The sequence below is a fragment of the Lissotriton helveticus genome, chromosome 3_1 (genome assembly GCF_964261635.1).
Source record: "Lissotriton helveticus chromosome 3_1, aLisHel1.1, whole genome shotgun sequence".
NCBI classification, from domain to species: Eukaryota; Metazoa; Chordata; class Amphibia; order Caudata; family Salamandridae; genus Lissotriton; species Lissotriton helveticus.
This window is the reverse complement of record NC_136061.1, coordinates 1671970711-1671993631: the sequence shown is the minus strand read 5'-3', so window position 1 is coordinate 1671993631 and position 22921 is coordinate 1671970711.

Here is a 22921-nt window from a genome sequence, read left to right as displayed (position 1 = left end):
ATGTTGTGCCCCCCTGTCTGCATGCACCCCCAGTTCCTGCAGAGGGATGGATTTGACAGTCCATGCCTTGCAAGAACAGCCTTTGACACTTACACTGCAGGGTCCTTTTCAAAGGCACCACAATGGGACTGCCAAAGAACTTCTCCCCAGGGTAAAAATAAGTTGTACTCTGGCAGGCTGTCTTTAATGGCTTTGGCGGTCTCTGTGCGGGGCGGCAGCCCCGCAGCCCTACTAGGAGACTGCCAATGTCATAATAAGGCCCTTACTCTCCTGATAACAGAATAGCAGGCTCTGGGTCACTTCTACTCTCTGGCAGCACAGCCAGTGGATGGCACAGTGGTCTGCCGACCCAACTTCGGAGGAAGTCAATGTGCTTATACTCTACACATAGGAAAAACCTACTTGTGCCTCTTTTGGGTTTGAGGCCCCTTGTGGGGAACCTGCTTTTCTAATAGCGACTGCCGGATATTCATGGAGAAAGAAGCTGCTAAACCGTAATTTGGTATGCCATACTCTACTCACATGTCTTTCTCTAGTTTATAGACGATGGGAGTGGATGGGGAGATAAATTTCCTGGAGCTTGGCGTGACAAAGATTTCACATGGTAGGTGAAAACAGCGATGTACATCTCAGATAATTTTTATGGCACAGTAGAATTTCGAAAGCAATCAGGCATACTGGAGAACAGGGAAGCAGGAACTTGTGACAGGTGGAGTTAAGTCATTTTTGCTCAACTTGGAGGAGTGCAAGAAAGCTGTAACGTATAGAGTAGACTTGGAAACCCTTAAACACAATGGTCAAATAACATAGGGGAGGAACTAGGGGATGGAGAATGGTGACTCACCCTAGCTGCATGCATAATGTTTCTAGAAATTCTAGGTTCAAATTGATCTGCTTTAACTTTCTGCATATGAAATATCTCACACCCAAAAGTGTTGAAAAGTTCCACCCTGTAGCTAGCACTTTACACCCCACAGGAAGTGTCAGTGTCCTGGATGCTGGATTCTGATTTATCATATGGTTTAGATGTGCTGAATAAAAAAAGATTCCTGGACTTCAATCACATGGTTACTGTTAGAACTGGGGGTCTCTAGTTGGCCTTCGGTAGGTACCTTTGTCCAAATAGGGACCCTTCCTTCTAGTCTGGGAAAGGAGGAATACCTTCTTAGATAGCCCCTGCTCACCCCCTGGTAGCTTGGCACGAGCAGCCAGGCTTATCTCCAAGGCAATGTGTAAAGTATTTGCAACCACACTCCCAGTAACACAGTGATAACACCACAAATGGACACCACACTGGTTTTAAAAAAAATAGCGGTATCTTTATCAAAAGAACTACAATGAGACCAAACGATAGAAATCTAACATATGCGTATTCGTAATCTTTCACTTTGCCAGTATTTAGGCCAGCAATCACTTATAGGTTCTTGCGGTATTAATGAGCAGTTCACAATGATCTAATGCAGTCCTAATACAATGCTATGCAGTTCGTAATGCAGTTCATAATGTAGTAAAAACACAGTCCTTAATGCACGTACTAATGCGATTCGTAATGCAAGAATAATGCGATTCGTATTGCAAGAATCAGGCAGTTCGTAATGTAAGAATAATGCGATTTGCAATGCAAGAATCCAGCAGTTCGTAATGCAAGGAATAATGCGATTCGTAATGCAAGAATCAGGCAGTTCGTATTGCAAGGAATAATGCAATTTGTAATGCAAGAATCCGGCAGTTCGTAATGCAAGGAATAATGCTTTGGGGCAATCTGCGCCATCAGCTTGGGCCCCCACTAGGCCCCAACACCCGAGACAATGGTCATAAGCTTAAAGGGGCGGCCCCGGTACTGCTGGGCAGGTACGGGCCCGGACGGGTTATGGTACTGCCTTCTCCTTTGTTGAGAATCTTGGGCAGATTCCTCTTGGTGAACAACAATCACGATCCCTTTCACCTTGCAGCTTTTTTAGGTTTAAGAAATCTTTCAGCACGTTGCGGCTCGGGCCAGCGGCGGTGATCCTTACTCGCAGCCTCAGTTACGATGATGGCTCGGGCCATAAACAGCAATACAGCAGTGTGGACAATGTTTCCCGCTGTAAGGGCAATGCAATCACGGGGCACCCCGTAAACAGTACCACGGACCCCAAAGCAGTCTCAGGCATGCAAAAAGCACCACGCACCGAGCGTCGCTCCGACACAGTTGGAAACTTTTATGTTCCTGAGTTTCCACAACAGGGACCAGCATTCCTCTGGCCCTTGGAACAAATTACTTCAGCACACAAAACACAGCAAAGTTCTCTCAAGCAGGGGGACACAGCACACAGCAAAGTCCCTTGTCCTCGCCTCAGTAGTCAAATCAGCAAACTGAAGCCCAGCCCCAGAACACACAGCAAGGGCAGTCCTTCTCTTCAGTCTCTTCAGATGTTCTTCTTTGTCAGAGGTTCCTCTTGATCACAAAGTAGTTTCAACCCTTTTGCAGTGTGGATTTCAGTCTTGAGTTCAGGGGTTTGAACTCTGACATTTATACCCCTAAATGAATTTGAAGTCTTTATGTTCAGGGGGCTCTGAGCCCAGTTCAATCCAGAATTGGGTGTCTTCCTGCCAGTGCACACCCTCTTCCTTTGATAGTCAGGGTCTGGGGCCCAGATGCTCTGCAGGAGGTGGAGTCATCCTTTTGTGGCAGCAACACATCCCTCTTCACATCCAGGGGCTACTCCTCCTCCCACATCAAATGCAGGCCAGCCTGTTTCTGTCTCACCTTCTCCTCCCTGGGGTCAGGACACTTCCCAGACCCTGTCACATCCAAACCCAGGTGGTCAATACACAAACAGGCAGAGGCACATGGGATGGTTTAAGGCAAGAAACCAGCCACTTTTAAAAATGTGGTTTCTGAGCACACAATTTAAAAACCATCTTCACAAAAAGATGTGTTATTAAATTCTGAGTTCAGGCACACTAAACTCCATCTCTCTATCTTATGCCTATGGGACGATATGCTGGAAACATGGGACACAGCATTCCCCATTCTGTCCACTGGGCAAGATGGCCTTGCAACAGTGAAAAACATATTTGTCAGTATTTCACTGTCAGGACATGGTACACATCTCAGTACATGTCCTACCTTTCACATACACTTCACACTGCCATGGGGGGGTACCTTGGGCCTACTATAGTGGTGTCTGTTGTGCATAAAATGGGAAGATAAGGCGTGGCATGAGGGTGCACTTGTCAGGACAATAATGCAGTTAACAAACTACGTGCAGGCTCCTGCAGTGGCAGGCCTGAGATCTCTTTTTAGGGCTACTTGTGTAGGTGGCAAAATTAGTGCTACAGGCCCACTAGTAGCATTTACATTACCAGCCCTGGCACACATAGTGCACTTTACTAGGGACTTTACTAGTAAGCCGAACATACCAATTATGGACAACCAATTACCATAACACTTTATACAGGGAACTCTTGCACTTTGACACTGATGAGCAGTGGCAAAGTGTCCAAAGCATCTAAGTTGGCAACATTATGTCAAAAATGGTCTAGGAGGAAGGCAAAAAGTTTAAGGAACTTTAGCCAAAAAGGGCCAAGTCCAACAGTTACTCACTGAAATAACATGTTTCTATGTGTTGCCTACACCAGAGACATATTTGCTTGGTCTCCTGGCCAGACCTAAGAAAACAAAAGTGACTGGCAGATTATTCGATCTAGCACTGATCTCGCCCAAGAAACAGATAGCTTTGGGGTGGACCATATGGTAGACCATATCAAAATGAATGGAAGACATAAAATGGAGGGCTGAGGCTTAGGGGTCGACCCTGCATTCAGAGGGTTAAAGAGGCGATACAATGTTCTGTGTGGACCTTTCCTTAGGTCATTAAAGAGAAAAGGTGTTGAGGGGGGGTGTCCATGTCACTGCCCAAATTCGCTCCTACATAGTGTTATTGTTTTTCTCAGTCTACAAATTATCCGCTAGTTTGATTGACACAAACGCGTGACACCCAGTCCAAATGGAATACAATGCTCTTACTGCATATGACTGTACCAGGAATAGGAATTAGATGGAATATGCAGGTTAATTGAGGCTAATAGCATAGAACAACGCACCCAATTCATAGATGATTATTGATGTACTATTCAATGTTTTATGAAATGATCTGTGGGTAGATTTGCAATGTTGTTGATATGTGATTCTAATGTAATAAGCATCTACACATTTAAGGTTGGTGATGATTTAGTGATATCGCTTGAGGGACTGTAAGTTGTCATGAAACTAATACAACTTTTAAAATATAATTATTTTCTATTTTAATGTTCATTTAAAAAGAAAACAACGTAATCAGGAATTTTATTGGAAAAACTACAGTAGGGATTTTTGGCAGCTACTTCAAAGCATGCCAGTGAAAAGAATCTTTGCATCCCACACACCTTTAAATGCAAATTACAAATAGTTGACAGTAGTCTGAGGTGTTATTACGTCTTGAGAATTCATGGCCCAACTTTCATAACTAGATGCTTTGAAGGTGATATAGCACATTTAACATGGACAATGAGTTTCCTATTTTTTATGGACCCCTCTTGATTTTCTGCTTCTCTACTGACCATGATCTGAATAACATAACCACCAGATGTGCTCTTCTTAAGCAGTTCCCTGTGAATGTGAGACTGGCCTTGCTGTCTATAATTGCCTCTAATTGTCTCTGGTTACACTGAAGAACAGCAATTAATAACTAGTGAATTGTAAGACATCTAGAATTCAAAATAGTTTTTAAGAACAAATATGCTATGGGGAGCTTAGGTGTACCATGCCATGCACAGTACTTTACATTCATTCCCTGGTAGGCCATGGCTCTTTGTACAACTGAAAACATGCACAAAGCATAATGTATGTCCATGTATGCATCTTTGTATCCTTCCGAGGTCTGACCAACACTCTGGGCCATATTTATGAAATGGTTGCATTGATTTTACGCCAAGCAACAGGGTGCACACACAACACAACCCTTAAATGTAATTTATCTAGCCACGCATGGCCACCTTGCATGGCCCTGAGTGGCTTGATAAATCCAGAGTAACGCAACGTGAAAATCACTGCATTGTGTTACTCTGCGCCAGTAGTAGTTCCATGGGTGGTGCATAGGTGTTCCTACACAACACCCATACCCTGGTTTACCATTCGTGGTAGACCTTTGAATGCGCCATATCTGCTAGGCCTCCCCAGGTGAGGCATAACGAGGAGAAATATATTTATTTCTCCTCTTTTTCCTACTTTCTGCACCACACATAGAAAGAGGAAAATGCCTCAGGGAACCTTCCTGCACAAAAACAATCATGCTTACAACGCAGGCACCCTTGCACTGCGGTGGCAATAGGCAGTACATTGCGCGCCTGCACAGGCAAAACACAGACATGCACTGTACAATTTAAAGCACTGGGGGGAAACGTCGTTTACAACGCGGTGTTTACACCGCACGACCTTTTCCACGCAGCTATTACAATGCAAGTCGTTACTACGACTTGCGCTGGATGGCGCTGTGGGATAAGGAATGTTGTAATTTTATATTCCAACACCTTCCCTACTGTTACAGGGACTGATGTTGGAATATAAAATTATAAAATTCCTAAATCCACGCCCTCCAACGCAAGTTATTGTAACGACTTGCGTTGTAAAATCTGTGATGTCAAGTCCCGCGATCTAAAAGATCGCGTTGTACTGACATACATCCGCACTGGGCATTCCTGCCCTTTCCCTATCACGCAGCGCAGCAAGAGGAATTGCTGCGCTGTGTGGTCTTTTAATAAATATTTCCCAGAATACTTTTTATTCAACCACATTAGTCGCAATCAGATTTTCCAACATTTTCTGATAAACGTGTGCTCATTTCCCACTATGAATTCACATACAATGTGTCACCCTCGGCTTATAAACACCACAGTTAATTATATGGAGCCTCACTTCCTGTTCTGCTCTAGCGTCCACCCCTCCATCAAAAGACCTGAGCTGCATTTGCATTCAGAGCCTACCACTGCCAGCAGAGGTATGACAGATGAGGGCCAGGACCACATAAATATTGGGAAGCACGTCAAGGAAGGTTCCATCGGAGACTGTCAAATTAAACTGTAATGACAAGTGGTATGGGCGCGTCTCACTCTCTCTAAACGCCTCAAAGCGTTCAAGTGCAAGTCCGGGGCTATCCATTTATTTGGCTGGCGTTCGAACTGAGGGCTGCAGACCAAAATGCAATGTGCTCTAAAAGATGCACCCCTCTCTGCTGAGAGACTCGGTCATTCCGTTTACAGATGGAACCCGTCAGCATTAAATCTTCGGAGGCATGCACAGCACATCACAGGGCGCGGTGGGATTCAGAATGCTGCTGCTGAGCCACAAGTAATGAAGTAGGAGGCAGCGTGACCCCGGGGCATAAATCTGTTGCCTGCCTAATGCATAGTCGTGGAACCGGAAGCCGGCATCTGCCGGGCTCTCCATTAGGGCAGAGAAGAGCAGCAGCACGAGGCATTACTGAAAACTGAGACCCGCGCGCGGCGAGGTTTTTCCCATCACAGGGTTTTAAAGTTTTATCAACAAGCAGATTATTTTCAGGATATTAAATCTCAATTATTAAAAAAAATAATAATAATTCAATCCAAATTTCGGGCTCGTGTGCTATTGTAAATAACTCACAAGTAACTAATTTATGCCGAAGGGTTTAAGTCATCAGGGGGAAAGCCAACTTTAAAGTTGTTTCCTGGTTTAATTGACTGGCTATCACTTAAATGCAATCATGGAAATAATCCCAGTGGTCGAATACATAAGCCCATCACGTGAAAGTCTTAGACAGCCAACCCACACCTTCAACACTAAAGGTTTTCTGCCTCTACTCTTAGGACCATACATACTTTATTGTACATTGCACAAAGGGCATTGACTTACTGCTCCAATTTTTTAAACAATGGTATATGACAATGGTTCTTAACCTGTGGTCCGAGGACCCCTAGGAGTCCGCAAGACCCACTCAGTGGCTTTGCGACTGTGTTAACAAATTAAGTAATATTACAATGAAAACATTAAAATCAATAAAGTGTATACAAATAAAGAAGCAAAATTGAAAATGTGAAAATGTTTTTACATTTTATTGTGAATTACAAGATTTTTATATCTGAGGGTTTTTTTTGGTCTATATTTATTTTTTTGTATGTTTGTGCATCACTTTGAAGTTCAAATCATAGAAATTGTTCAACTTCCAATAATGACTCAGTGGGGGTCCCCAAATTTCAGTAATGATTCAATGGGGGTCCATTTAAATCAATAGGGTAACAACCACTGGTATATGATATTGTAGCATTACTAAACATTGAGCAGCAGCGGCCGCTCCATTGGAGTGGAGGAGCGCCACACCCTGCTGCCACCAGCAGCAAATGAAATAATACTAAAATGTGTTTTAAACCCATTTTATTATCGTTTTATTGTAATCCCCTGGACCCGCCCTCGGGACTCTGACGAGTCTTGGGGGTGGTTCCAGGGATGACACTGCTGGTTGGGGAGTGGGGGCATGCCCTTCACTACTCATGCAATGCAGGGCGGCCAAAACCTTAAGCACAGTGAAGCTCTCTCCAGCCCCAGCTACGTTGCTGGAGAGAGCAAGCAAGTTACCGGTGATCAGGCCAATCCTGACGCTGCTTTCATGCAGTGTCAGGATTGGCTGCAGTGCAGTCTGGGAGTGTGTACCTAGATGAAGTAAGAGCTGGATGGGGCGAGAGATGGCGACAGCATTGACGTACGTTTTTTATTTATTTACTTTTTTATTTTTCTCCCCTGAACCCTCCCTCTCCACCTCCAGCCTGCCCCATAACTTTAGGAGGGTGGGCCTCTACTGACACTGAGAAAGTCAATATCACTAGTTACAAGACCTTTTCTGTCTTAATGGCCCAGAGATCATACATAGGAGCATGAAGTGGAAAGGAAAATGATGACCACCACTGACTAGCTGCATTCTAAATATGTAGAATTATAGATGGGTGGCTGTGAGTTACAGGAATGTTGTTCCCAAAGGGGTTCTGAGTGACATAAAATAGACACTGAGAGCAAAGCTCAAGTTTGCTATGATGTCACTCAGAGCCCTAAGTGGAAAAACACCCATTAGCTCACAGTTATCCATCTATTATTTTATGTTATGTATGACCTCCAAAATGAAGGAGTAATGGTGAAGCATAATTATTATGGACTCTCCTTTCTGTTTTAAATCCTTTACTAACTCCCACCACCTTCCCTGCCTTCTTTCCCACAACATGTGACCCCCTGTGTGCCTGCACCCCAGTTCCTGAATGGCATGGACATGACAGTGCATGCTGTGCGGGAACTGTTTTTGGCATTCCCACTGAAGTGCCCATTTTCAGAGGCAACACCGTGGGAACGCCAACCCCCCACTCCCCCGCCAGACACAAGGAAACTCATAATCTGGAGGGCAGTCCGACCATGGGTTTGACGGTGCGGGAGCAGGTTCCCGGCATGGCAGTCCTCACCGCCAAACTCGTAATCGGGCCCTATGTATCTTTACTTCCATCTCCTCTAGAAAATATGACTCTTTCCTTTGTGGTACTGCACTAATAGACCCTCGGAGACCCAGAAAGAGCAACCTGGAATTCCTCTATGACATTGCAACAGTGGTTAATAAGTTCTGTTACCCATTGCTGCTATCTAAATTACTGGATTTAGAAACCAGTAATTCATGCTACATAACCATGCTAATATTACATGAACATAGCAGTAAATTTAGCACAGACCTCTTCTGTTCCTCTGAAAAATAAGTGATTTGCTTTGAAAACTGTCACTGAAGGAACACATAGGTGGAATGCTGAGAAATCTGATTGGCTGTGCAATTTGCCACATTCAGATGAGCATGCTAATTTCACTTTTTAAAAAGAAGGAACCATAATGATTCCCTAAATATATTGTAGTCAGTCACTTCTGGCACATATTAAAAATGTTTCAATAACTTTGTCACCCTCAATATTATTTTGCTAAAAAGTGTATCCAGCATTAAAATTACTGTACTATGATAACCGATACATATAACAACAGTTATATATTTTAAAACGGGTGGCGTATTTAGCTCCCACACCGCTTCATTGCATAAAGAAAATTATGCGAATTCCAAATGCAGATGAGTAAAATTAAAAGGGAAAATAGAAATTTGATAGGGGAGTATTAAAAGTTTGTCCAGCTTCAACAACTAGTGGTGCAATTACCTGAAGGTTGGGTTCATTCCTCAGCCTTCAATCTTTTTATGAGAAAATCTAGAAGCTTCTAATACGTCGTGTTTTCTTCAGCTGCCATTTCATCATCTTTCATTTATACTTTGTTGTTTATTGCAGCTTTGGTTTTATTGCCTAAACCCTCCAACTATCAAGTGTTCATAAAAAATACCAATAAATAATAAGGCCAAACAGGTCAGGATCGAGAAGGCGGTGAATCCCGTAGACCTTCATCAAATAGTAACATATCACTCTGTGATGTTACAGTAAAACGAGGACAATTCCCGTCTGCACTGGATTGGCCCGCCCAGTTTCTGTTGCAAAATGATTGCATTTTTAGTCTCCATTACATTTAACGAGAACATTACTTTTTGCAGTGGTGTCTCCTCTGCAAAGGCAGAGAAGCATTGCCCCACTGCTCAAAAGGGAAAATAAAATGATAATGACTCATCGTTATTATCATTTTAATTTCCCTTTTGCGGTCAGTGGTGGGGTGGGACGGGGCAGGCCAGAGCAGGTGAGTGGTGCATGAACTGTTTGGCCGATCCTCTTGGGCCGGCAAAGAGTTCATGCTCACTTTGCATGTCCCTACCAAGTTGCATTACACATGAACATGCACAGGCTCCCTGTTCCAGTCTGAGCGCCGGTACACAGCACTCAGGCCAATCACAACGCTGCATTGTGCTTCCTGCTGCTACCGGCCGGGACAGGACGATTAAGAGGATGAGGACGGTGGATGAAGAGTCGTTTTTTATTGCCTCCTCACCTCTCTCCCCCAAGCCCCTGCCCCACCACCCCGTCCGGTAGCAGCAATTTTCTGACCAAAGAAGGCTTTGAAGAGGTGAACAGATTTGCAGACAAGTTGCTTTGAAACCAGTGATAGTCCAGTACAAAAATTGAACTACTTTGGGCTTTGAGAGTTTGCTTGGACATTAGCAAAAATGACATACAAATTTGGAATACTGATTATGGTTCAAATTGTATCAAGGTCATGCTTGAAAGAGCTCAGAGTCGTCATGAGAAGCCCCTGTTGTGTTTTGCCCAGATGGGTTTTCTCTTTGACAGCAAGTTCTGTCTAGGTCCTTGCAGAGAAAGGTAACTTCTGGCTTCTGTCTCCCTCTGAGCAGGTTAGCATATCATAGATAACTCTGTCTTGTCTCTCACTGGGATCAGACATAGGCAGTTATCTCTTGTAGATATTATAAGAGAGCGGAAAGGGAAACAGAGTCATGAGTACATCATAGGACGCATTCTCCTCAAGGTACAACCCATGGCTGGCAGGTGTGTGGGGCGCTCTACACGAGTTAATATGTAGTTATGAGCTGAACCCTAGGAAAGTGTGGGAGTTTCTCATCTTGTGACTTCTTAGATGTAAACTTAAGATTCACGGCCGGGGACATATTTTAGTTGGGTAACTATGGACTTTGATATCCGGATCAGCAGTCGGTTTTATCTTAAATTCCATAAAATACTCTCTAACTGATGACTTAATTCGCACACTTCAATTTCATCTACCAGACTGCAGTGTCACTTGAACTCACGCATGTTTAGTGCATTTTCATGAATGTCCTGGAATGTTATGTTATGTTATGTTATAGCGCTTTTGTATAGCGCACGGCTACTCGAAAAGAGTGTCCCGGCGCTTTCCACCTGCAGCTCAGGAGAAAAATAACACAACACAGCAGAGATAAAAATGGTCTAAACAGAGAATGGTGAAAAGAGCCTAAAGACTAAAAAGCCTGGTCTTCAGGCTTTTCCTGAACTGGAACAAATTGACAGTGCTGCGGAGCGTAAGCGGGAGCGAATTCCACAGCTGAGGAGCTTTGCAGCTAAAAGAGCGCCCTCCCGCACGGGCCTTCCTCACCCGTGGGACCACCGCTTTATAAAGGGATTCTGAACGCAAAGAGCGGACTGGTCGATAGAAAGCGAGTCTCCGCCGAAGGTATCCAGCCCCAGATCCATGCAAGGCTTTGTGCATCAGGGTCAGGGATTTAAACTGGATCCGCTTCCGGATGGGCAGCCAATGTAACGCCTCTAACAAGCCGGAGGCTCGGGCTCGTCTACACAGGCCAAAAATAGCCCGGGCGGCCGAGTTCTGTACCACCTGTAGACGCTGGACTAGGTAGTCAGGGAGGCCCAGAAAGAGGGCATTGGCGTAGTCTAGCCTTGAGCCCACGAGAGCCTGCACAGTAATCCGCCTGTGCTCCTCAGATAGCAAGGGCAGGAATTTACGGAGCATTTTCAGGATTCCATAGCCGGTGCCAGCCAGACCCAGAATGTGAGTTCTCAGCGACAGCTGGTTGTCTAGCTTGACACCCAGATTTTTTGCTACCACGGAAGACTGTGCAGGAGGGCTCATGTCAGATGGCCACCAATGCTGCCACTCCGGATCAGCCACGCAACCAAAGAATAGAACCTCGGACTTGCTTGAGTTGGCCCTTAGACTGTTCCGTTGGAACCAGTCAAAGACCAAAGCAAGACAGTCCCGAATTCTCCCTCCATCAAACTCCTGGTCTTTCTCGCATGTGAAGAGGAGTTGTGTGTCGTCGGCGTAGGAGACGATCTGGGCCCCATATGCTTCCACCAAGGCAGCCAAAGGGGACATAAAGATGTTAAACAACGTGGGGCTCAACACAGATCCCTGTGGAACCCCAACTCCCAATGGTGGCATCTCGGCAGAGCTCTGGGAAACCCAGATCGTCTGGCGGCGGCCTTCAAGGAAAGATGTAAACCACCTGAGCACCGTCCCCCTAATGGAATGGAGAGAGGCAGGGCTGTTCTTGTCTTACTTCTTTTCAGACATGAAAGACGGCCTTTGGTTTGAGACTGTGCATGTTCGCACATTTGTTCAAGAGTGTGCATGCATTTAAAAAGGCTGAATAAGATATCTCTGTGGGGAGAAACAACTATAGTCCGTATCTGTACTAGAAACGTGTCTCAATTCACTAATAAGTGTGAAGAGTGCCATATTTCCCAAGCAGTGCTGCAGCAACAAATAGTGGGTGGAATGCTGAATGAAGCAAACATTCACCCCCAGTTAAGAGATCTGGATTAAACCCACTGTTCTTTTGCTCACTACGCCACTTCAGTTTGGGCCCTGCCATATGCAAATCAGTCTTGAACCTGGTCGTCATGGGAACAGTCTAACCTGAAATGCCAAGACGGGTCCTCCCTGGATCGGAAACAAGCATCCTGGAACGCATTTCGGGATAACACCCCTCATCAGCCAGGCTAGTTTGAATCCAGTGGCATAGCAAGCAAGGGACCCACGTCTGGGCATACCCTTCCCACTTAGGGTGAAAAGTGCTGCAGCAACTGGGAGGTGAATGTTTGACATTGTTTAGCATTCTGTCCATCAATAATTGTTCTTGCATATTTCACAAGAAGATCAGACATAAAGGTGAGTAGTGCATTCATTAATTGAGCAATCTAATCTGTGTATGTATGTGTGGGTCTGTGTGGCTCTACGTTTGCACACGTGTGTGTTTGTGTGTGTGTGTGTGTGTGTAAGTACACTTATTTGCTAATTTGTGCCAGTAGGGAGCAAAGAGACTTGTAAAATGATGAAAGAGTATTAAGAGAGGAGTGAGGCAGGTGCTAATGCAGGGCAAAAATTCAAGAACCGTAGATTTGTATCTTTTGGAACCTAAACAAGAAATTATATGCTAAGTAGAAACAGTGGTTATATTTCCAAGATGCATCATTTCAGAGAGAGAGGAAGACGTTGACCCAGACAAATTAGTTTTAACAATCTTTAATGGTACTCATTTAGGAGAGCGTGTGTCATATTTCTCTTATGATCTGTACACACACTTGCAGAATGACTGTTTAAAACTATCGAATATGTCTTATTAGATGGAGAACACCAGATATCTTTAATAACCTCTTTCATTTGATTGTGATGCCCCAAAGTGTGCTTAATGTGTAAATGTGCCCAACTGGGTACTTACCCACATGTATTTACTTTTGTTGCTCTATTTTAGTTAAGACATTCAGAAAGGTATCTAACAAACAAACATGCATACTTTGAAAGAATTCATGTCGTTTGAGTTTTTAAAAGGACAAAGTTAAAAAATAGTTGAATATATTTAATGTTTCTCTGCAGCTTATAAACAAGTTGTTAGCTTGGATGCCAGCGGAGCTTTGCCAGGATACCTACTGTCAACTCCACATGGTCCTCGTGTTACCAAAGGATGAACAAAAGTTTCACCAGTGACAGCAATTCTGCAGGTGCAGACTCTCTAGAGGAGAATAGAGAACTTGAAAACAGCAACAGGGCGACACCTTCTGAGAATGTGGTATGGACAAAGCCCGAAGCAAACCTCAGCCATATTTTATTTACAGACACATTTAGGTCTCTTTGATTTTCTACGCGTAAGAAAAACAGGATTAACACGTCAAGATGTGTTTGACTGAACTAGAACACAGGCATGTTTTCCCGTAGAGACCACAATCCGTTTCAGAGACGAAGCTTCATTTGAAGTCTGTTAAAAACAGAATATATACATCAATTGTAATTCCTTTTTGGGTCGGGCTAGTTTCCTATCATTGCTTAGTAAGTCAGTTGTTGTTAGCAGTTACTATCAGTGACACGTTATGCCGGTGTGAGGTTTCAGACAAGTTTCTGATATGAGAATGCGCAGCGTGTGTGTAAATGGCTCATACAGCGCGTTTGACGTCTGCACGTCAGCCTCACAGGTGTGCTTGCATGTGATATGAGGTAACAGAGCCCTCCAGAAATCCAGCGCATCCACGGTTGTGTAGGTTAGTCGTGGACCCCCACAGGCAGCCAAGTGGCGTAAAGATACTTGAGACCCCCCCTTGCAAAGTGCCTGGAGCCCCGACGCTCTGGACCCAGTCAGGATCTCCCAGGCAAGGGGCCGGCCGCCCGTGCACAGTACCGGAGGGGGGGGGGGGGGGCTGGAGCACTAGGCACCGCTGGAGCTGGGGGTGGGGAGCTATCCTTACGTCACCGAGGCAGCCTCGAGCCGGTCTCTCATGTGGGCGCGCACACTGCGCATCCCCATGCATATGTATCACTGCACGTGCATGGCAATGGAGATCTCTGTCGGGCTTACGCGTGTGTAGCGCAGTCTCGTCCATGATGGAATTCCCCTGCAGGTCACTGCTGGCCATTTTAAACGTGCCTTGAAAATAAACCGTTGCTTTTGTGACACAATGCCGAAGATAAATCAGCAATGCTTTAAAACAGAGCTGACTGAACATAGGTATACCGGAAGGCGTTTCCTTCAAAATGAGGATGGGCAACCTCTCCATTTCTTAACCGTCAACCACCCCCACCCGTTTTTGGTTTACACTCCCACATTCCTCTTCTGAGAGCCTCTTCCCGTCTTTTCTGCTCGGCTTTCCGCGACGCCCCTCTTGTCTCCCCGTAAAATACTGTTTATTTATTCTTTCAAGATTTCCATGCTGTCTCGCTGCTTATTATTTGTATTCCTTATCGCCACTGTCCCGTGGTTTGTATTGTTTGTACAGCTGCCTGAATCATTCAGTGCAGAGTAGCGCTATGAAAAAAATCGTAAATAAATAAACTAAATACTCTTTGCACACATCGCTTCAAGGCAAACAAAGCACCATTCTGTAATTCAGGCAAAGTGCACCCATGCCTTCTGGATCAGACGCAATCGCAGTGTAAATACCTCTGGGCAGCCTACAACGTACACCACTTTTAACCAAAATCCGAAGTGAGCTGAAGCTATCAAGAAGGTGAAACACAAGCGCATCTTTAAAAGCAGCTTCCCACACAACTGTGGATGAACGGCACACCAACCAGAATGGATAATAACAAAGTAGCAAAGTAGCAAAGTGTGTTCAAATGCAGCTTAAACACATCATCCTACGCCGCTCACTTGTACAACATCACTTAGAGACGCGCATCCTGGCAGCAGCTAGTGCTCGTGGGAGGTTCAGCAGCTGAGGATGTGGACAGCTCCTTCTCTGCAGGGCTCAGTGCGCCTCGTGCTCTCCGGCTGAGGCTCCATCGCAGGCTCGTGGCCAGTGGACGCAGCGGGGGGCCGGGGGAGCACCGCAGACCCCCCCCCCCCCCCCCATCGCAGCCCTTGCTGCGCAGGGCCCCCACCCTCCAGCGAGTCCCCATTCAAACTAAGGTCTATGCATTTACGTGAGACACGAGAGTCTCCCGGAGCTCTCAATACATTGAGTGTGTTTGTGTGTTGGGGGTGGGGATATCACACACATAGAGTGTATTGAGTCGTGCAGATGCGATTTTTTTGTAAATTGTCAAGTTTTAGAAATATGTACCACCTGAAAATAGTAGTTTCCAGTACATTTCTCACGTCCTAAATTAACCCATAATCCACGCAATCTGGTCAAATTTGCTGGTAAGGTTGAAAGGCTAAAAACAGAATAACCAAGAGAACAGACATTTGAGTGGATCAGCCCTTTCAAGAGCCTCATTCTTGGTACCACTCTTCCACTACTATTGCCAGCCCCGTGTCCAGAGAGTAAAGCCAGGTTCACAGAGCTCAAACCTGCACTGAGCAGAACACCAACTGCAAAACTTCCCCAATAATGCCCGGCTGCTTCCGGGTACCGGTGGGCATGCTGGATCCCCGACTGCATGCACTAGTGAATGCAGCAAGCAGCCTACCTGCAGAGTCAGGGGGACACACTGGGACTTATTTATGGGGTTTTGGTGTAGGGGCACCTTGCTGTGCCCTATGTCAAAGTGAAAGGCCAGATATGCCCGGTATTTATCCAATACAGAACATTCCTGTGCTTTACCCCAGGGCTGGGCCTTTGACGTGCCACCCTGGTGCCATCTCAGGCACCCTTGCACCCTATGTTGTTGGCAGGATTGTTTTTGTGGAAGAAAGGTCACTTTCCCCAACGAACAAAATCTTGGGAGTCTTTTTCCACTTTTTATGTGTGCTGCATAATGCAGCACACACGCAAAGCGAAAAAAATGAGGAGAAATAAAGTTATTTCTCCCTGTTGCGCCCCCGCTGGGGAGAGGTAGTGTTTTGGCACATCCCCAGGTTTACATGGTTTTGTACATCTGGGAAGCGTCAAAATCATGCTGGGAAAACCCACTGCTATGCCCATGGAATGCCTCCATAGTGCAGAGTACGGTAGCGCAGCAATTTGCACTCCCTTGACTTACTCCATATTTATGAGGACATCAAATTGGCTTTGCGTGACCTTATAAATAAGAATTTGTAGTCTGCGCAGCAAGAGCATTCCAAAAAGGGACGCTCCGGCGATGCAAGGGGTCAACAATATCCCCCTGTGTGTTCAAATCACTGTTCTGTCAGCCATAAGATGCACTGCAGAACACTTCAGCAACAAGCAGGACGTTCCCTCAGCTATCCAGCACACCTGGCTATTAGATAAAGACTATGTGTGATACAGAAATGTGCATATATGTTCTCCGACATCCACCATGCGCTCTGCGACTGGCTGAGAGACGCACAGATTGAGGCTTCGCCCGGCCAGAGCACACCTCGCCACTCAGCCAGGCCATAAACTGCCCCCCGTGTGTGTATGACTGCAGGAGGCAGTGCACAGTCTAAGCAGAGCATGGAAAGTAACTATCAAGAGTGCGCTGCACACCTTCCTTATCAGGGTACGTCTGACGCGCCTACGGGACTTACCGCAAGCAGTGCCCGCCCGAAACCGTCCAGCAATCCGGAGCCCTCCACTGACACAGCACAACTGCCTTTGACGTGCACAGCACTGTCGCCCTCCGCTGGCACCGCACAGACGCCCTCCGCGGGTAAAACACTGTCGTCCTCTTCTGGCACAGCCACACACCCTTGCCACAGCAGCCTCCCGACACTGGCACAGCGCTGCCGCCTTCCACAGGTACGGTACTCCCGTCCTCCGGCGACACAGCCCAACTGCACTCCACAGCAACGCCGACTTCCAGCAGCCCAGTACAGCGTCCCTCCCCTGGCACGGCGTGTCCTCCTTAGCCCTGCACTGCACGCCCGGACTCTCCCAGTGCACGAGACCCTCGCGCCCCAAGCACAGCAAGGTAGTCGTCCCTTTGCAGAGCACACTGAGCGCTCTGGCAGCAGACCACCCATCCCACGGTATAAAGCGGCAGAGGTGCCGGACTCCGGGGGCGGGACGGCGCATTTTAAACAGCTCAGCGCCGCGCGCGCCCATTGGCTGCCACAGGAGCCACTTGTCGGGAAAGGAGCACCCCTCCACGTCAAGCTTCGGCTACACACCTCCACGCGGCGTCCCCTCCGCAGCAGTGCATAGTCACAGCGCTGCGCTGGTAATGCCGTGGCCAGGGGCTTCACCGGGGCCTGCTACGGGCATTCTCGGCTCTCCATTATCAAAGCCGACACTCTTATTTAAAAGTGTGGTATTGTTTATGACGTTTCTTGCATTTTGAATGGAAATGCAGCATAGCACCGTCCCCTATCTATGACACCTCACGTCCCAGAGAGAGAGAGAGATACTTTTTGAAAGTATGGATACCACCATCGTTTTGAAGTTCAAGTGGTGTACTTGAACTTGAAAACGATTGTATCTATAGTTTCAAAGAATTTCCATCCTTGCTTTTCGCCAGCCAAATTCCAATTAGATGATAAACAGTAGCACTTGAAAGGGCTTTCTTTGGATATCGAAAATCACACTTTGTTGTCTAAACCTGACTTTTCTAAAATCGTAGTTAGGCAACGCTGTAATAAGAATTCGGTTAATTGGATTATGTTGCACGAACATAATGCAGACGAAAACTAGAGCCAGCCGTTCCCAGCTGTCCTTCTCCTGAAGTGAACGTGTATTGATCACGAATGTGCCTTTCGACATCGATATGCCAATCTGCCCTCTATTGTAGTCAATGAACCGAAGTCAGCACATCGAGTTCTGTGCAGGCGAATATTTTTTCAAGCCAGAGAACTTGTAGGCAAACAAGTGAAATCAGAGGTGGAAATTTAGCAGTAGCAAGGCCTCTTTGCTGAACAGTAGAGACCTATTTTAGCTTGGGTATCAAGAGCACCGCTCCTATGGGAAAAGAAGGAGGTAGAGAGAAAAGGCACAATCACTCGCAGTGGCGGAGGACCAACGTCTCACTACTTTTGAGCAGTATAAAGGAAAGGAAATATAAAATGATAATACATTTGTGTTATCAATCAATCAGTCAGGACATTTGTTAAGCGTGCTACATACCCGTGAGGGTCTCAAGGCGCTGGGGGAGGGAGGGGGGTGCGGCTGTTGATCGAAGAGCCAGGTCTTGAGAAGTCTTCTGAAGGCCAGTAGATCTTCAGTCTGCCGTAGGTTGGTGGGGAGGGTGTTCCAGGTCTTGGCGGCAAGGTGGGAGAAGGATCTGCCACCTGCGGTCGTTCTTCGGATGCGGGGGACTGTGGCGAGGGCAAGGCCGGCAGAGCGGAGCTTGCGGGTAGGGGTGTAGAAGCTGAGTCGTTTGTTGAGGTACACTGGGCCGGCATTGTGGCCATGTAGATGTTGAACAGCGCTGGGCTTAGGGAATAGCCCTGGCGTACGCCGCAGATGATCTCGGTGGCGGTGGAGCGGAACGTTGGAAGGCGGATGCTCTGAGTTCTGCCCGAGAGGAAGGATGTGGTCCAGTCCAGGTCCATCTCTTGGATCCCGGCGCCATGTAGTCGTGTTCCTAGTGTGCGGTGGCAGACCGTGTCGAAGGCGGCTGACAGGTCCAGGAGGTTGAAGGCTGCTGTTTCTCCATTGTCGAGCAGGGTTCTGATGTCGTCGGTGGCGGCGATGAGGGCGGTTTCGGTGCTGATGTTGCTGCAGAAACCAGACTGGGATGGGTCCAGGATGTTGTTGTCCTCAAGGTAGCGGGTCAGTTGTTTGTTGACAATTTTCTCAGTGACCTTCGGCGGGAACGGGAGCAGGGAGATGGGACGGAAGTTCTTGAGGTCCTTGGGGTCTGCCTTGGGCTTCTTGAGTAAGGTGTTGATCTCGGCATGCTTCCAGCTCTCCGGGAAGGTTGCTGTCTTGAAGGAGATGTTGATAGCTTTCCAGAGATGGGGGGCGATGATTGTACTGGATTTGTTGAAGACGTGGTGTGGGCATGGGTCAGATGGGGATCCGGAATGTACGGAGTTAATGATCTTGATGGTGTCATCGTCGTTGATGTTGGACCAAGCAGTCAGACGGCTGGAGGGCGCGATGGTGGAGGTCTCGATAGTTGGTGCAGCGTTGAAGCTGTCATGGATATCGCCGAACTTGCAGTGGAAGAAGGTGGCCAGAGAGTCACACAAGTGCTGTTATTATAAATTATTATAAGTTATTATAATTTTATGTTTCTTTTGCAAGTGGGAGGGGCCGCTCTGCTCAAGGAGCAGCACAGGGGAGGAGTGGTTTGTCCACTCAGAAGTGCGCAATGACTGTTTGATCGGCCCTAACGGGCTGTCCAAAGTAGTCATGCGCACTTTCCCCATTCTCCCTGCAGGCTGCGTTACAGCCTGTGTGGAGAACAAGCCCGTGCCCCCAATTCTTGGTTGAGCTTTCAGCAAGGATGCTCAAAACCAATCACACCGCTGCATTGCAGCGGTGTGATTGGTCAGGGGAGGCTCGCTGTTCTTTTTGGCTTTCTGTCCCACAAAGAGAGCAGGAGAAAGGAGCAGAGACGCAGGACCCGGTGGCAAGGTAAATGCTTGATTTTTTTTCCATTGCACAACCGAGTGGCCTGCGCCTCAATCACACAACCCCCGCACCCACCTCAGCCCCGCCACCAGTGAGTCATGACTATTGCCACTGCACAATGGAGTTTAGAAAACATGTATCTATATCACGGGCAAAGGAATAGAAGTCCAGATGTTGCAAGCCCTTACCAAAGCTCCAGGTGGCCAAGAACTGGTCATTCAGTTAAGAAGTTATTTGGGCTTTTGCCCTATGGACTGGATTCACCACCTCATTATTGGTTTAAATCATAAAAGTATTAGAGGAATGGTTTCAGAAATTGTCAACAACACAGTATAATACTTACACCATTTGGAGATGCATGCTGCACTTATATGAAAAAAGAAAAAAAAAACGATTCTAGTTCCCAGACACACCTTAGCTGGACTAAGGGATATGAGAATTTTTAAATTTTGGCTTTGACCAATTGTTTGAAGATGTAAAAAATGGTGCACAATTTAGATATAAATTCCGAAATTTCGACCTACAGTAATATCGAGTTGGAAATATCGAAGGTGGAGAATATCGAGGTCAAGAATATCGTTGGACAGAATATCGACCCGAAGGTAAGTAATATCGAATTTTTTTATATCGATGTAAGTAATATCGAAGTTAGTAATATCGATATCAAATATATCGATGTTACTAATTTGGATGTTACTAATATCGATATTTGTTTATTGTTATGTGTTTTAAAATGTATTTTATATGTATGTGTTATATGTTTTTTGTTAAGTATTTTATTTGTTTTAAATTTTATGTGTACTATTTTTTATATAGTAATAGTGTTAATTTTAAGCTAAATTTATGTTTTAGTACTGGAGCGGGTTGTGGGTTTATAGGGGAATAGGGTGGGAAGTAATTTAATTATAGTAAATTAATTATTAATTGTTAGTAATTGTAAACATTTTTTTATTAATTTTTGTATTTAAGTTCTGTAGTGGGTTGCGGGTTTATAGGGGATTTGGGTGGGAAGTAATTTAATTGTAATTAAGTAATGATTTTTTTTATTGGTATTGAAAATTATTTTTATTTTAATTAATTATTAATTGGTAATTAATTATTCTAATTGGTAATTAATGTTTTTAATTGGTAATTAATGTTTGTAATTGGTAATTACATTTTTAATTGGCAATTCATTTTTTAATTGGTAATTATTTTTTTTAATTGGTAATTCAGATTTTTAATTGTTAATTACTTTGTGTTAATTGGAAATATGTTTTTATTAATTGGTAATTATTGTTTCATTAAAAATATTTTTTGATTTGAAAAGAAATGTATTGCTTACTATATTTTAATTGTTAATTAATTTGTAATTATTAATATGTTTTTTGTTTTGAAAAATATTTTAGTGTTCAATATTTATTATTTGGTAACTAATATTTATTAATTAATATGTATTAGTATTTATTGTTAATTTATTGTTAATTAATTATTCAATTGTAATTATGTTTTTAGTTTTGAAAAATATTTTAGTGTTCAATATTTATTATTTGGTAACTAATATTTATTAATTAATATGTATTGCTATTTATTGTTAATTTATTGTTAATTAATTATTCAATTGTAATTATGATATTAGTTTTGAAAAATATTTTAGTGTTCAATATTTATTATTTGGTAACTTATATTTATTAATTAATATTTATTGGTATATATTGTTAATTTATTGTTAATTAATTATTCAATTGTAATTATGTTTTTAATAATTATTAATTAGTATTTTCAAATGATGTAGAGTTTAAAAAAAATTAAATTATTAATTATTTTATTTACAACAATTTTTTATAAGTATGTTATATTTAACTTCCATGCTATCCAACAATTTCCCTACTGTTGCACTCTCTGGAGTTGGAATAGTAATTTTTACCTCTACGCTATCCAACGCTTTCCCTACTGTTGCACTCTCTGGAGTTAGAATCGTAATTTTTACCCCTACGCTATCCAACGCTTTCCCTACTGTTGCACTCTCTGGAGTGCGAATAGTAATTTTAACCCCTACGCTAGCCAACGCTTTCCCTACTGTTGCACTCTCTGAAGTTGGAATATTCATTTTTACCCCTATGCTATCCAACGCTTTCCCTACTGTTGCACTCTCTGGAGTGGGAATAGTAATTTTTACCACAACGCTATCCAACGTTTTCTCCACTGTTGCACTCTCTCGAGTTGGAATAGTAATTTTTACCCCAATGCTATCCAATGCTTTCCCTACTGTTGCACTCTCTGGAGTGGGAATAGTTATTTTTACCCCTACGCTATCAAGCGCTTTCCCTACTGTTGCACTCTCTGGAGTTAGAATAGTCATTTTTACCCCTACGCTATCCAACGCTTTCCCTACTGTTGCACTCTCTGGAGTTAGAATAGTAATTTTTTCACCTACGCTATTCAACGCTTTCCCTACTGTTGCACTCTCTGGAGTGGGAATAGTACTTTTTACCCCAACGCTATCCAACGCTTTCCTCTACTGTTGCACTCTCTGTAGTTAGAATAATAATTTTTACCCCTACGCTATCCAACGCTTTCCCTACTGTTGCACTCTCTGGAGTGGGAATAGTAATTTTTACCCCTACGCTATCCAACGCTTTCCCTCCTGATGCACTCTCGGGAGTGGGAATAGTAATTTTTACCCCTACACTATCCAACGCTTTCCCTACTGTTGCACTCTCTGGAGTTGGAATAGTAATTTTTACCCCTATGCTATCCAACGCTTTCCCTACTGTTGCACTTTTTGGAGTGGGAGTAGTAATTTTTACCCCTACGCTATCCAACGCTTTCCCTACTGTTGCATTTCTGGAGTGGGAGTAGTAATTTTTACCCCTACGCTATCCAACGCTTTCCCTACTGTTGCACTCTCTGGAGTTGGAATAGTAATTTTTACCCTTACGCTATCCAACGCTTTCCCTACTGTTGCACTTTTTGGAGTTGGAATAGTCATTTTTACCCCTACGCTATCCAACGCTTTCCCTACTGTTGCACTCTCTGGAGTTGGAATAGTAATTTTTACCCCTACCCTTTCCAACGCTTTCCCTAC